The sequence below is a fragment of the Channa argus genome, unplaced genomic scaffold (genome assembly GCF_033026475.1).
Source record: "Channa argus isolate prfri unplaced genomic scaffold, Channa argus male v1.0 Contig037, whole genome shotgun sequence".
NCBI classification, from domain to species: Eukaryota; Metazoa; Chordata; class Actinopteri; order Anabantiformes; family Channidae; genus Channa; species Channa argus.
In genome coordinates, this window is record NW_027125256.1 from 119417 (window position 1) to 131608 (window position 12192).

The 12192-nt window shown below is 45.4% G+C and overlaps 11 non-coding genes across 11 annotated transcripts; 6 read left to right on the forward strand and 5 right to left on the reverse strand.

The window, feature by feature from the left end:
* The first annotated feature begins 228 nt into the window (after positions 1-228).
* On the forward strand, positions 229-301 carry trnaa-agc (transfer RNA alanine (anticodon AGC)). Its single transcript has one exon. It is a non-coding gene; the product is annotated as a tRNA-Ala (tRNA).
* Positions 302-2704: 2403 nt separating this feature from the next.
* On the reverse strand, positions 2705-2786 carry trnan-guu (transfer RNA asparagine (anticodon GUU)). Its single transcript has one exon. It is a non-coding gene; the product is annotated as a tRNA-Asn (tRNA).
* An 844-nt stretch (positions 2787-3630) lies between these two features.
* On the forward strand, positions 3631-3703 carry trnaa-agc (transfer RNA alanine (anticodon AGC)). The gene has a single exon. It is a non-coding gene; the product is annotated as a tRNA-Ala (tRNA).
* Positions 3704-4407: 704 nt separating this feature from the next.
* Positions 4408-4489, reverse strand: trnas-gcu (transfer RNA serine (anticodon GCU)). The gene has a single exon. It is a non-coding gene; the product is annotated as a tRNA-Ser (tRNA).
* Positions 4490-5333: 844 nt separating this feature from the next.
* trnaa-agc (transfer RNA alanine (anticodon AGC)) lies at positions 5334-5406 on the forward strand. The gene has a single exon. It is a non-coding gene; the product is annotated as a tRNA-Ala (tRNA).
* A 703-nt stretch (positions 5407-6109) lies between these two features.
* On the reverse strand, positions 6110-6191 carry trnas-gcu (transfer RNA serine (anticodon GCU)). Its single transcript has one exon. It is a non-coding gene; the product is annotated as a tRNA-Ser (tRNA).
* An 844-nt stretch (positions 6192-7035) lies between these two features.
* On the forward strand, positions 7036-7108 carry trnaa-agc (transfer RNA alanine (anticodon AGC)). The gene has a single exon. It is a non-coding gene; the product is annotated as a tRNA-Ala (tRNA).
* A 703-nt stretch (positions 7109-7811) lies between these two features.
* On the reverse strand, positions 7812-7893 carry trnas-gcu (transfer RNA serine (anticodon GCU)). Its single transcript has one exon. It is a non-coding gene; the product is annotated as a tRNA-Ser (tRNA).
* An 859-nt stretch (positions 7894-8752) lies between these two features.
* Positions 8753-8825, forward strand: trnaa-agc (transfer RNA alanine (anticodon AGC)). The gene has a single exon. It is a non-coding gene; the product is annotated as a tRNA-Ala (tRNA).
* A 703-nt stretch (positions 8826-9528) lies between these two features.
* Positions 9529-9610, reverse strand: trnas-gcu (transfer RNA serine (anticodon GCU)). Its single transcript has one exon. It is a non-coding gene; the product is annotated as a tRNA-Ser (tRNA).
* Positions 9611-10686: 1076 nt separating this feature from the next.
* On the forward strand, positions 10687-10759 carry trnaa-agc (transfer RNA alanine (anticodon AGC)). The gene has a single exon. It is a non-coding gene; the product is annotated as a tRNA-Ala (tRNA).
* Positions 10760-12192: the final 1433 nt, after the last annotated feature.

Sequence of the window (12192 nt, forward strand, 5' to 3'; positions counted from 1 at the left end):
AATTAAACACTTTGGAGATTCTCTTTGGCAAAAAGGTGCACTCCATTAGCACCAAAACCTCATGCCACACCAACTGTTTGTTCCCTCCGATTGCTTCTGGCCTTGTCAACAAGGCCCGTGACTGTCAAGTATTCGGGCTCCACAATCTACAAACACAGAGGACATAAGGGGTGGATATTGAGAGTTTGTCCGGTACGCAGTAAACACAGGGAGGAAAAAAAGCTTGCAGGGGAATTAGCTCAAATGGTAGAGCGCTTGCTTAGCATGCAAGAGGTAGTGGGATCGATGCCCACATTCTCCACAATCGTTTGATTTCCTTTTTCCCATAAATGGATGAAACTGTTAAAAAGTTTCAACCTCCGTATCCCACATGTGCAGATCACAATCATTTAGAATGGGAAATTGCCTGTCAGGAGTACAGCTAAAAAGGCGACCAGTTTGCCGTCTGATCAGCTAAACACATGGCAGCCAGTCAATATTTAAGCTTGTACACACAGTCAAAACGTTCTGCTGAAGTTCCAACCGAGTATCAGTGGGGGCGAACAGCCATTTCAGAAATTGCTGATTTCCTGGAACTTTTACACACTACCATATTTAGGGTTAACAGAGGATGGTTGGAAAAGAGAACATATCCAGTGAGTAGCAGTTTTGTGGGGGACTCTGCCTGCATGTGTCTCCACAGGCCTTGTATCTGTGGTGTCCTGTTCACTAGACGACATTAATGTGACACCTGAACCAAATGTTTTGTAGCCCCGGTGGGCAGAGCAGCATGGAATACACACCTTATTATACAGCCTATCTGCAGCCTATCAAGGAAGCTCTTCCAAAGCTGCTTGTCCAGTGGGCTTAATCACCTGCACTCACATGTCAACAGTCTGATTTCTGCATCAACTGTCACACTCGAGTTCTCTGCACAAAACAGTATTTGGTTTACCATTGGATGTTGTAAGTCCAGCAGAAGGTTTTATCTGTGTTTGTCTCAAAACACTTTAATCTGACATGCGACGAGGATGGGATTCGAACATACGCGTGCAGAGCACAATGGATTAGCAGTCCATCGCCTTAACCACTCGGCCACCTCGTCAGTTAAGCAAGGAAGGGCGACGAGACTTTGATCAGCAAAGACAGACCTACAGGATTTCTAGGTCACCTCGCAGGGTTTAATGAGAACACCTAGAATATCTCCTCTCTGAATTTAATATCCAAGTACCTTTGCAAGGGAATTAGCTTAAATGGTAAAGCACTATCTTTGTATGCAAGAAGTAGTGGGATCAATACACACATTCTCCAAATGCCTCATGCCTCCCCTGACCTCGTCAAGCTGACGCGCAATCCTTTATCATACAGGCGATGCACTTCTGAGATGGCTTGTGAATATATCTTTAGATGGATACATAGGTTGGAGCTGCCAGGCAGGAGTTCTAGAGGAAGACCAAAGCGGAGATTTATGGATGTAGTAAGGGAGGCCATGAAGTTAGTTGGTATGAGTGAAGAGGATGCAGAGGACAGGGTTAGATGGACGCACGTGATTCGCTGTGGCGACCCCTGAAAGGGAACAGCCGAAAGGAAAAGAAGAAGCACTTCTGAGATGGCCGACGAATGTCAATCCTGACAGTATTTCCATCCGTGTGTCTACACTCAAGCACAAGAACAGACTGCAGCCTATCAAGGAAGATTGTAACCAACTCTTCTAAGGCTGCAATTAAACACTTTGGAGATTCTCTTTGGCAAAAAGGTGCACTCCATTAGCACCAAACCCTCATGCCACACCAACTGTTTGTTCCCTCCGACTGCTTCTGGCCTTGTCAACAAAGCCCGTGACTGTCAAGTATTCGGGCTCCACAATCTACAAACACAGAGGACATAAGGGGTGGATATTGAGAGTTTGTCCGGTACGCTGTGAACACAGGGAGGAAAAAAAGCTTGCAGGGGAATTAGCTCAAATGGTAGAGCGCTTGCTTAGCATGTAAGAGGTAGTGGGATCGATGCCCACATTCTCCACAATCCTTTGATTTCCTTTTTCCCATAAATGGATGAAACTGTTAAAAAGTTTCAGCCTCCATATCCCACATGTGCAGATCACAATCAATTAGAATGGGAAATTGCCTGTCAGCAGTACAGCTAAAAAGGCGACCAGTTTGCCGTCTGATCAGCTAAACACATGTCAGCCAGTCAATGCATTTAGGCTTGTACACACAGTCAAAACGTTCTGCTGAAGTTCCAACCGAGTATCAGTGGGGGCGATCAGCCATTTCAGAAATTGCTGATTTCCTGGAACTTTTACACACTACCATATTCAGGGTTAACAGAGAATGGTTGGAAAAGAGAACATATCCAGTGAGTAGCAGTTTTGTGGGGGACTCTGCCTGCATGTGTCTCTACAGGCCTTGTATCTGTGGTGTCCTGTTCACTAGACGACATTAATGTGACACCTGAACCAAATTTTTTGTAGCCCCGGTGGGCAGAGCAGCTTGGAATACACACCTTATTATACAGCCTATCTGCAGCCTATCAAGGAAGCTCTTCCAAAGCTGCTTGTCCAGTGGGCTTAATCACCTGCACTCATATGTCAACAGTCTGATTTCTGCATCAACTGTCACACTCGAGTTCTCTGCACAAAACAGTATTTGGTTTACCATTGGATGTTGTAAGTCCAGCAGAAGGTTTTATCTGTGTTTGTCTAAAAACACTTTAATCTGACATGCGACGAGGATGGGATTCAAACCCACGCGTGCAGAGCACAATAGATTAACAGTCCATCGCCTTAACCACTCGGCCACCTCGTCAATTAAGCAAGGAAGGGCGACGAGACTTTGATCAGCAAAGACAGACCTACAGGATTGCTAGGTCACCTCGCAGGGTTTAATAAGAACACCTAGAATATCTCCTCTCTGAATTTAATATCCAAGTACCTTTGCAAGGGAATTAGCTTAAATGGTAAAGCACTAGCTTTGTATGCAAGAAGTAGTGGGATCAATACACACATTCTCCAAATGCCTCATGCCTCCCCTGACCTCGTCAAGGTGACGCGCAATCCTTTATCATACAGGTGATGCACATCTGAGATGGCTTGTGAATATATCTTTAGATGGATACATAGGTTGGAGCTGCCAGGCAGGAGGTCTAGAGGAAGACCAAAGCGGAGATTTATGGATGTAGTAAGGGAGGACATGAAGTTAGTTGGCATGAGTGAAGAGGATTCAGAGGACAGGGTTAGATGGAGGCACATGATTCGCTGTGGCGATCCCTGAAAGGGAACAGCCGAAAGGAAAAAAAGAAGCACTTCTGAGATGGCCGACGAATGTCAATCCTGACAGTATTTCCATCCGTGTGTCTACACTCAAGCACAAGAACAGACTGCAGCCTATCAAGGAAGATTGTAGCCAACTCTTCTAAGGCTGCAATTAAACACTTTGGAGATTCTCTTTGGCAAAAAGGTGCACTCCATTAGCACCAAATCCTCATGCCACACCAACTGTTTGTTCCCTCCGACTGCTTCTGGCCTTGTCAACAAGGTCCGTGACTGTCACGTATTCGGGCTCCACAATCTACAAACACAGAGGACATAAGGGGTGGATATTGAGAGTTTGTCCGGTACGCTGTGAACACAGGGAGGAAAAAAAGCTTGCAGGGGAATTAGCTCAAATGGTAGAGCGCTTGCTTAGCATGCAAGAGGTAGTGGGATCGATGCCCACATTCTCCACAATCGTTTGATTTTCTTTTTTCCCATAAATGGATGAAACTGTTAAAAAGTTTCAGCCTCCATATCCCACATGTGCAGATCACAATCAATTAGAATGGGAAATTGCCTGTCAGCAGTACAGCTAAAAAGGCGACCAGTTTGCCGTCTGATCAGCTAAACACATGGCAGCCAGTCAATGCATTTAGGCTTGTACACACAGTCAAAACGTTCTGCTGAAGTTCCAACCGAGTATCAGTGGGGGCGATCAGCCATTTCAGAAATTGCTGATTTCCTGGAACTTTTACACACTACCATATTTAGGGTTAACAGAGAATGGTTGGAAAAGAGAACATATCCAGTGAGTAGCAGTTTTGTGGGGGACTCTGCCTGCATGTGTCTCTACAGGCCTTGTATCTGTGGTGTCCTGTTCACTAGACGACATTAATGTGACACCTGAACCAAATGTTTTGTAGCCCCGGTGGGCAGAGCAGCATGGAATACACACCTTATTATACAGCCTATCTGCAGCCTATCAAGGAAGCTCTTCCAAAGCTGCTTGTCCAGTGAGCTTAATCACCTGCACTCACATGTCAACAGTCTGATTTCTGCATCAACTGTCACACTCGAGTTCTCTGCACAAAACAGTATTTGGTTTACCATTGGGAGTTGTAAGTCCAGCAGAAGGTTTTATCTGTGTTTGTCTAAAAACACTTTAATCTGACATGCGACAAGGATGGGATTCGAACCCACGCGTGCAGAGCACAATGGATTAGCAGTCCATCGCCTTAACCACTCGGCCACCTCGTCAATTAAACAAGGAAGAGCGACGAGACTTTGATCAGCAAAGACAGACCTACAGGATTTCTAGGTCACCTCGCAGGGTTTAATAAGAACACCTAGAATATCTCCTCTCTGAATTTAATATCCAAGTACCTTTGCAAGGGAATTAGCTTAAATGATAAAGCACTAGCTTTGTATGCAAGAAGTACTGGGATCAATACCCACATTCTCCAAATGCCTCATGCCTCCCCTGACCTCGTCAAGGTGACGCGCAATCCTTTATCATACAGGCGATGCACTTCTGAGATGGCTTGTGAATATATCTTTAGATGGATACATAGGTTGGAGCTGCAAGGCAGGAGGTCTAGAGGAAGACCAAAGCGGAGATTTATGGATGTAGTAAGGGAGGACATGAAGTTAGTTGGTATGAGTGAAGAGGATGCAGAGGACAGGGTTAGATGGAGGCACATGATTCGCTGTGGCGACCCCTGAAAGGGAACAGCCGAAAGGAAAAGAAGAAGCACTTCTGAGATGGCCGACGAATGTCAATCCTGACAGAATTTCCATCCGTGTGTCTACACTCAAGCACAAGAACAGACTGCGGCCTATCAAGGAAGATTGTAGCCAACTCTTCTAAGGCTGCAATTAAACACTTTGGAGATTCTCTTTGGCCAAAAGGTGCACTCCATTAGCACCAAAACCTCATGCCACACCAACTGTTTGTTCCCTCCGACTGCTTCTGGCCTTGTCAACAAGGCCCGTGACTGTCAAGTATTCGGGCTCCACAATCTACAAACACAGAGGACATAAGGGGTGGATATTGAGAGTTTGTCCGGTACGCTGTGAACACAGGGAGGAAAAAAAGCTTGCAGGGGAATTAGCTCAAATGGTAGAGCGCTTGCTTAGCATGCAAGAGGTAGTGGGGTCGATGCCCACATTCTCCACAATCCTTTGATTTCCTTTTTCCCATAAATGGATGAAACTGTTAAAAAGTTTCAGCCTCCATATCCCACATGTGCAGATCACAATCAATTAGAATGGGAAATTGCCTGTCAGCAGTACAGCTAAAAAGGCGACCAGTTTGCCGTCTGATCAGCTAAACACATGGCAGCCAGTCAATGCATTTAGGCTTGTACACACAGTCAAAACGTTCTGCTGAAGTTCCAACCGAGTATCAGTGGGGGCGATCAGCCATTTCAGAAATTACTGATTTCCTTGAACTTTTACACACTACCATATTCAGGGTTAACAGAGAATGGTTGGAAAAGAGAACATATCCAGTGAGTAGCAGTTTTGTGGGGGACTCTGCCTGCATGTGTCTCTACAGGCCTTGTATCTGTGGTGTCCTGTTCACTAGACGACATTAATGTGACACCTGAACGAAATGTTTTGTAGCCCCGGTGGGCAGAGCAGCATGGAATACACACCTTATTATACAGCCTATCTGCAGCCTATCAAGGAAGCTCTTCCAAAGCTGCTTGTCCAGTGAGCTTAATCACCTGCACTCACATGTCAACAGTCTGATTTCTGCATCAACTGTCACACTCGAGTTCTCTGCACAAAACAGTATTTGGTTTACCATTGGATGTTGTAAGTCCAGCAGAAGGTTTTATCTGTGTTTGTCTAAAAACACTTTAATCTGACATGCGACAAGGATGGGATTCTAACCCACACGTGCAGAGCACAATGGATTAGCAGTCCATCGCCTTAACCACTCGGCCACCTCGTCAATTAAGCAAGGAAGGGCGACGAGACTTTGATCAGCAAAGACAGACCTACAGGATTTCTAGGTCACCTCGCAGGGTTTAATAAGAACACCTAGAATATCTCCTCTCTGAATTTAATATCCAAGTACCTTTGCAAGGGAATTAGCTTAAATGGTAAAGCACTAGCTTTGTATGCAAGAAGTACTGGGATCAATACCCACATTCTCCAAATGCCTCATGCCTCCCCTGACCTCGTCAAGGTGACGCGCAATCCTTTATCATACAGGCGATGCACTTCTGAGATGGCTTGTGAATATATCTTTAGATGGATACATAGGTTGGAGCTGCAAGGCAGGAGGTCTAGAGGAAGACCAAAGCGGAGATTTATGGATGTAGTAAGGGAGGACATGAAGTTAGTTGGTATGAGTGAAGAGGATGCAGAGGACAGGGTTAGATGGAGGCACATGATTCGCTGTGGCGACCCCTGAAAGGGAACAGCCGAAAGGAAAAGAAGAAGCACTTCTGAGATGGCCGACGAATGTCAATCCTGACAGAATTTCCATCCGTGTGTCTACACTCAAGCACAAGAACAGACTGCGGCCTATCAAGGAAGATTGTAGCCAACTCTTCTAAGGCTGCAATTAAACACTTTGGAGATTCTCTTTGGCCAAAAGGTGCACTCCATTAGCACCAAAACCTCATGCCACACCAACTGTTTGTTCCCTCCGACTGCTTCTGGCCTTGTCAACAAGGCCCGTGACTGTCAAGTATTCGGGCTCCACAATCTACAAACACAGAGGACATAAGGGGTGGATATTGAGAGTTTGTCCGGTACGCTGTGAACACAGGGAGGAAAAAAAGCTTGCAGGGGAATTAGCTCAAATGGTAGAGCGCTTGCTTAGCATGCAAGAGGTAGTGGGATCGATTCCCACATTCTCCACAATCCTTTGATTTCCTTTTTCCCATAAATGGATGAAACTGTTAAAAAGTTTCAGCCTCCATATCCCACATGTGCAGATCACAATCAATTAGAATGGGAAATTGCCTGTCAGCAGTACAGCTAAAAAGGCGACCAGTTTGCCGTCTGATCAGCTAAACACATGGCAGCCAGTCAATGCATTTAGGCTTGTACACACAGTCAAAACGTTCTGCTGAAGTTCCAACCGAGTATCAGTGGGGGCGATCAGCCATTTCAGAAATTACTGATTTCCTTGAACTTTTACACACTACCATATTCAGGGTTAACAGAGAATGGTTGGAAAAGAGAACATATCCAGTGAGTAGCAGTTTTATGGGGGACTCTGCCTGCATGTGTCTCTACAGGCCTTGTATCTGTGGTGTCCTGTTCACTAGACGACATTAATGTGACACCTGAACGAAATGTTTTGTAGCCCCGGTGGGCAGAGCAGCATGGAATACACACCTTATTATACAGCCTATCTGCAGCCTATCAAGGAAGCTCTTCCAAAGCTGCTTGTCCAGTGAGCTTAATCACCTGCACTCACATGTCAACAGTCTGATTTCTGCATCAACTGTCACACTTGAGTTCTCTGCACAAAACAGTATTTGGTTTACCATTGGATGTTGTAAGTCCAGCAGAAGGTTTTATCTGTGTTTGTCTAAAAACACTTTAATCTGACATGCGACGAGGATGGGATTCGAACCCACGCGTGCAGAGCACAATGGATTAGCAGTCCATCGCCTTAACCACTCGGCCACCTCGTCAATTAAGCAAGGAAGGGCGACGAGACGTTGATCAGCAAAGACAGACCTACAGGATTTCTAGGTCACCTCGCAGGGTTTAATAAGAACACCTAGAATATCTCCTCTCTGAATTTAATATCCAAGTACCTTTGCAAGGGAATTAGCTTAAATGGTAAAGCACTAGCTTTGTATGCAAGAAGTACTGGGATCAATACCCACATTCTCCAAATGCCTCATGCCTCCCCTGACCTCGTCAAGGTGACGCGCAATCCTTTATCATACAGGCGATGCACTTCTGAGATGGCTTGTGAATATATCTTTAGATGGATACATAGGTTGGAGCTGCAAGGCAGGAGGTCTAGAGGAAGACCAAAGCGGAGATTTATGGATGTAGTAAGGGAGGACATGAAGTTAGTTGGTATGAGTGAAGAGGATGCAGAGGACAGGGTTAGATGGAGGCACATGATTCGCTGTGGCGACCCCTGAAAGGGAACAGCCGAAAGGAAAAGAAGAAGCACTTCTGAGATGGCCGACGAATGTCAATCCTGACAGAATTTCCATCCGTGTGTCTACACTCAAGCACAAGAACAGACTGCGGCCTATCAAGGAAGATTGTAGCCAACTCTTCTAAGGCTGCAATTAAACACTTTGGAGATTCTCTTTGGCCAAAAGGTGCACTCCATTAGCACCAAAACCTCATGCCACACCAACTGTTTGTTCCCTCCGACTGCTTCTGGCCTTGTCAACAAGGCCCGTGACTGTCAAGTATTCGGGCTCCACAATCTACAAACACAGAGGACATAAGGGGTGGATATTGAGAGTTTGTCCGGTACGTTTGCAAATTCTGCCCTGTGAACACAGGGAGGAAAAAAAGCTTGCAGGGGAATTAGCTCAGATGGTAGAGCGCTTGCTTAGCATGCAAGAGGTAGTGGGATTGATGCCCACATTCTCCACAATTGTTTGATTTCCTTTTTCCCATAAATGGATGAAACTGTTAAAAAGTTTCAGCCTCCATATCCCACATGTGCAGATCACAATCAATTAGAATGGGAAATTGCCTGTCAGCAGTACAGCTAAAAAGGCGACCAGTTTGCCGTCTGATCAGCTAAACACATGGCAGCCAGTCAATGCATTTAGGCTTGTACACACAGTCAAAACGTTCTGCTGAAGTTCCAACCGAGTATCAGTGGGGGCGATCAGCCATTTCAGAAATTACTGATTTCCTTGAACTTTTACACACTACCATATTCAGGGTTAACAGAGAATGGTTGGAAAAGAGAACATATCCAGTGAGTAGCAGTTTTGTGGGGGACTCTGCCTGCATGTGTCTCTACAGGCCTTGTATCTGTGGTGTCCTGTTCACTAGACGACATTAATGTGACACCTGAACGAAATGTTTTGTAGCCCCGGTGGGCAGAGCAGCATGGAATACACACCTTATTATACAGCCTATCTGCAGCCTATCAAGGAAGCTCTTCCAAAGCTGCTTGTCCAGTGAGCTTAATCACCTGCACTCACATGTCAACAGTCTGATTTCTGCATCAACTGTCACACTTGAGTTCTCTGCACAAAACAGTATTTGGTTTACCATTGGATGTTGTAAGTCCAGCAGAAGGTTTTATCTGTGTTTGTCTAAAAACACTTTAATCTGACATGCGACAAGGATGGGATTCGAACCCACGCGTGCAGAGCACAATGGATTAGCAGTCCATCGCCTTAACCACTCGGCCACCTCGTCAATTAAGCAAGGAAGGGCGACGAAACTTTGATCAGCAAAGACAGACCTACAGGATTTCTAGGTCACCTCGCAGGGTTTAATAAGAACACCTAGAATATCTCCTCTCTGAAATTAATATCCAAGTACCTTTGCAAGGGAATTAGCTTAAATGGTAAAGCACTAGCTTTGTATGCAAGAAGTACTGGGATCAATACCCACATTCTCCAAATGCCTCATGCCTCCCCTGACCTTGTCAAGGTGACGCGCAATCCTTTATCATACAGGCGATGCACTTCTGAGATTCAATTCAATTTCAATTCAACTTTATTTATATAGCGCCAATTTACAACAAAGTCATCTCAAGGCACTTTACAGAATAAAGTCCAGACTACACAAGTATGTAGAAGCAACCCAACAAATCCCCCTTGAGCAAGCCCTATGCAACAGTGGAGAGGAAAGACTCCCTTTAATGGGAGAAACCTCCAGCAGAACCAGGCAAGATGTATATATTCACAAGATGGCTTGTGAATATATCTTTAGATGGATACATAGGTTGGAGCTGCAAGGCAGGAGGTCTAGAGGAAGACCAAAGCGGAGATTTATGGATGTAGTAAGGGAGGACATGAAGTTAGTTGGTATGAGTGAAGAGGATGCAGAGGACAGGGTTAGATGGACGCACATGATTCGCTGTGGCGACCCCTGAAAGGGAACAGCCGAAAGGAAAAGAAGAAGCACTTCTGAGATGGCCGACGAATGTCAATCCTGACAGAATTTCCATCCGTGTGTCTACACTCAAGCACAAGAACAGACTGCGGCCTATCAAGGAAGATTGTAGCCAACTCTTCTAAGGCTGCAATTAAACACTTTGGAGATTCTCTTTGGCCAAAAGGTGCACTCCATTAGCACCAAAACCTCATGCCACACCAACTGTTTGTTCCCTCCGACTGCTTCTGGCCTTGTCAACAAGGCCCGTGACTGTCAAGTATTCGGGCTCCACAATCTACAAACACAGAGGACATAAGGGGTGGATATTGAGAGTTTGTCCGGTACGTTTGCAAATTCTGCCCTGTGAACACAGGGAGGAAAAAAAGCTTGCAGGGGAATTAGCTCAGATGGTAGAGCGCTTGCTTAGCATGCAAGAGGTAGTGGGATTGATGCCCACATTCTCCACAATTGTTTGATTTCCTTTTTCCCATAAATGGATGAAACTGTTAAAAAGTTTCAGCCTCCATATCCCACATGTGCAGATCACAATCAATTAGAATGGGAAATTGCCTGTCAGCAGTACAGCTAAAAAGGCGACCAGTTTGCCGTCTGATCAGCTAAACACATGGCAGCCAGTCAATGCATTTAGGCTTGTACACACAGTCAAAACGTTCTGCTGAAGTTCCAACCGAGTATCAGTGGGGGCGATCAGCCATTTCAGAAATTGCTGATTTCCTGGAACTTTTACACACTACCAAATTTAGGTTTAACAGAGAATGGTTGGAAAAGAGAACATATCCACTGAGTAGCAGTTTTGTGTGGGACCCTGCCTGCATGTGTCTCCACAGGCCTTGTATCTGTGGTGTCCTGTTCACTAGACGACATTAATGTGACACCTGAACCAAATGTTTTGTAGCCCCGGTGGGCAGAGCAGCATGGAATACACACCTTATTATACAGCCTATCTGCAGCCTATCAAGGAAGCTCTTCCAAAGCTGCTTGTCCAGTGAGCTTAATCACCTGCACTCACATGTCAACAGTCTGATTTCTGCATCAACTGTCACACTCGAGTTCTCTGCACAAAACAGTATTTGGTTTACCATTGGATGTTGTAAGTCCAGCAGAAGGTTTTATCTGTGTTTGTCTAAAACCACTTTAATCTGACATGCGACGAGGATGGGATTCCAACCCACGCATGCAGAGCACAATGGATTAGCAGTCCATCGCCTTAACCACTCGGCCACCTCGTCAATTAAGCAAGGAAGGGCGACGAGACTTTGATCAGCAAAGACAGACCTACAGGATTTCTAGGTCACCTCGCAGGGTTTAATAAGAACACCTAGAATATCTCCTCTCTGAATTTAATATCCAAGTACCTTTGCAAGGGAATTAGCTTAAATGGTAAAGCACTAGCTTTGTATGCAAGAAGTAGTGGGATCAATACCCACATTCTCCAAATGCCTCATGCCTCCCCTGACCTCGTCAAGGTGACGCGCAATCCTTTATCATACAGGCGATGCACTTCTGAGATGGCTTGTGAATATATCTTTAGATGGATACATAGGTTGGAGCTGCCAGGCAGGAGGTCTAGAGGAAGACCAAAGCGGAGATTTATGGATGTAGTAAGGGAGGACATGAAGTTAGTTGGTATGAGTGAAGAGGATGCAGAGGACAGGGTTAGATGGACGCACATGATTCGCTGTGGCGACCCCTGAAAGGGAACAGCCGAAAGGAAAAGAAGAAGCACTTCTGAGATGGCCGACGAATGTCAATCCTGACAGTATTTCCATCAGTGTGTCTACACTCAAGCACAAGAACAGACTGCAGCCTATCAAGGAAGATTGTAGCCAACTCTTCTAAGGCTGCAATTAAACACTTTGGAGATTCTCTTTGGCAAA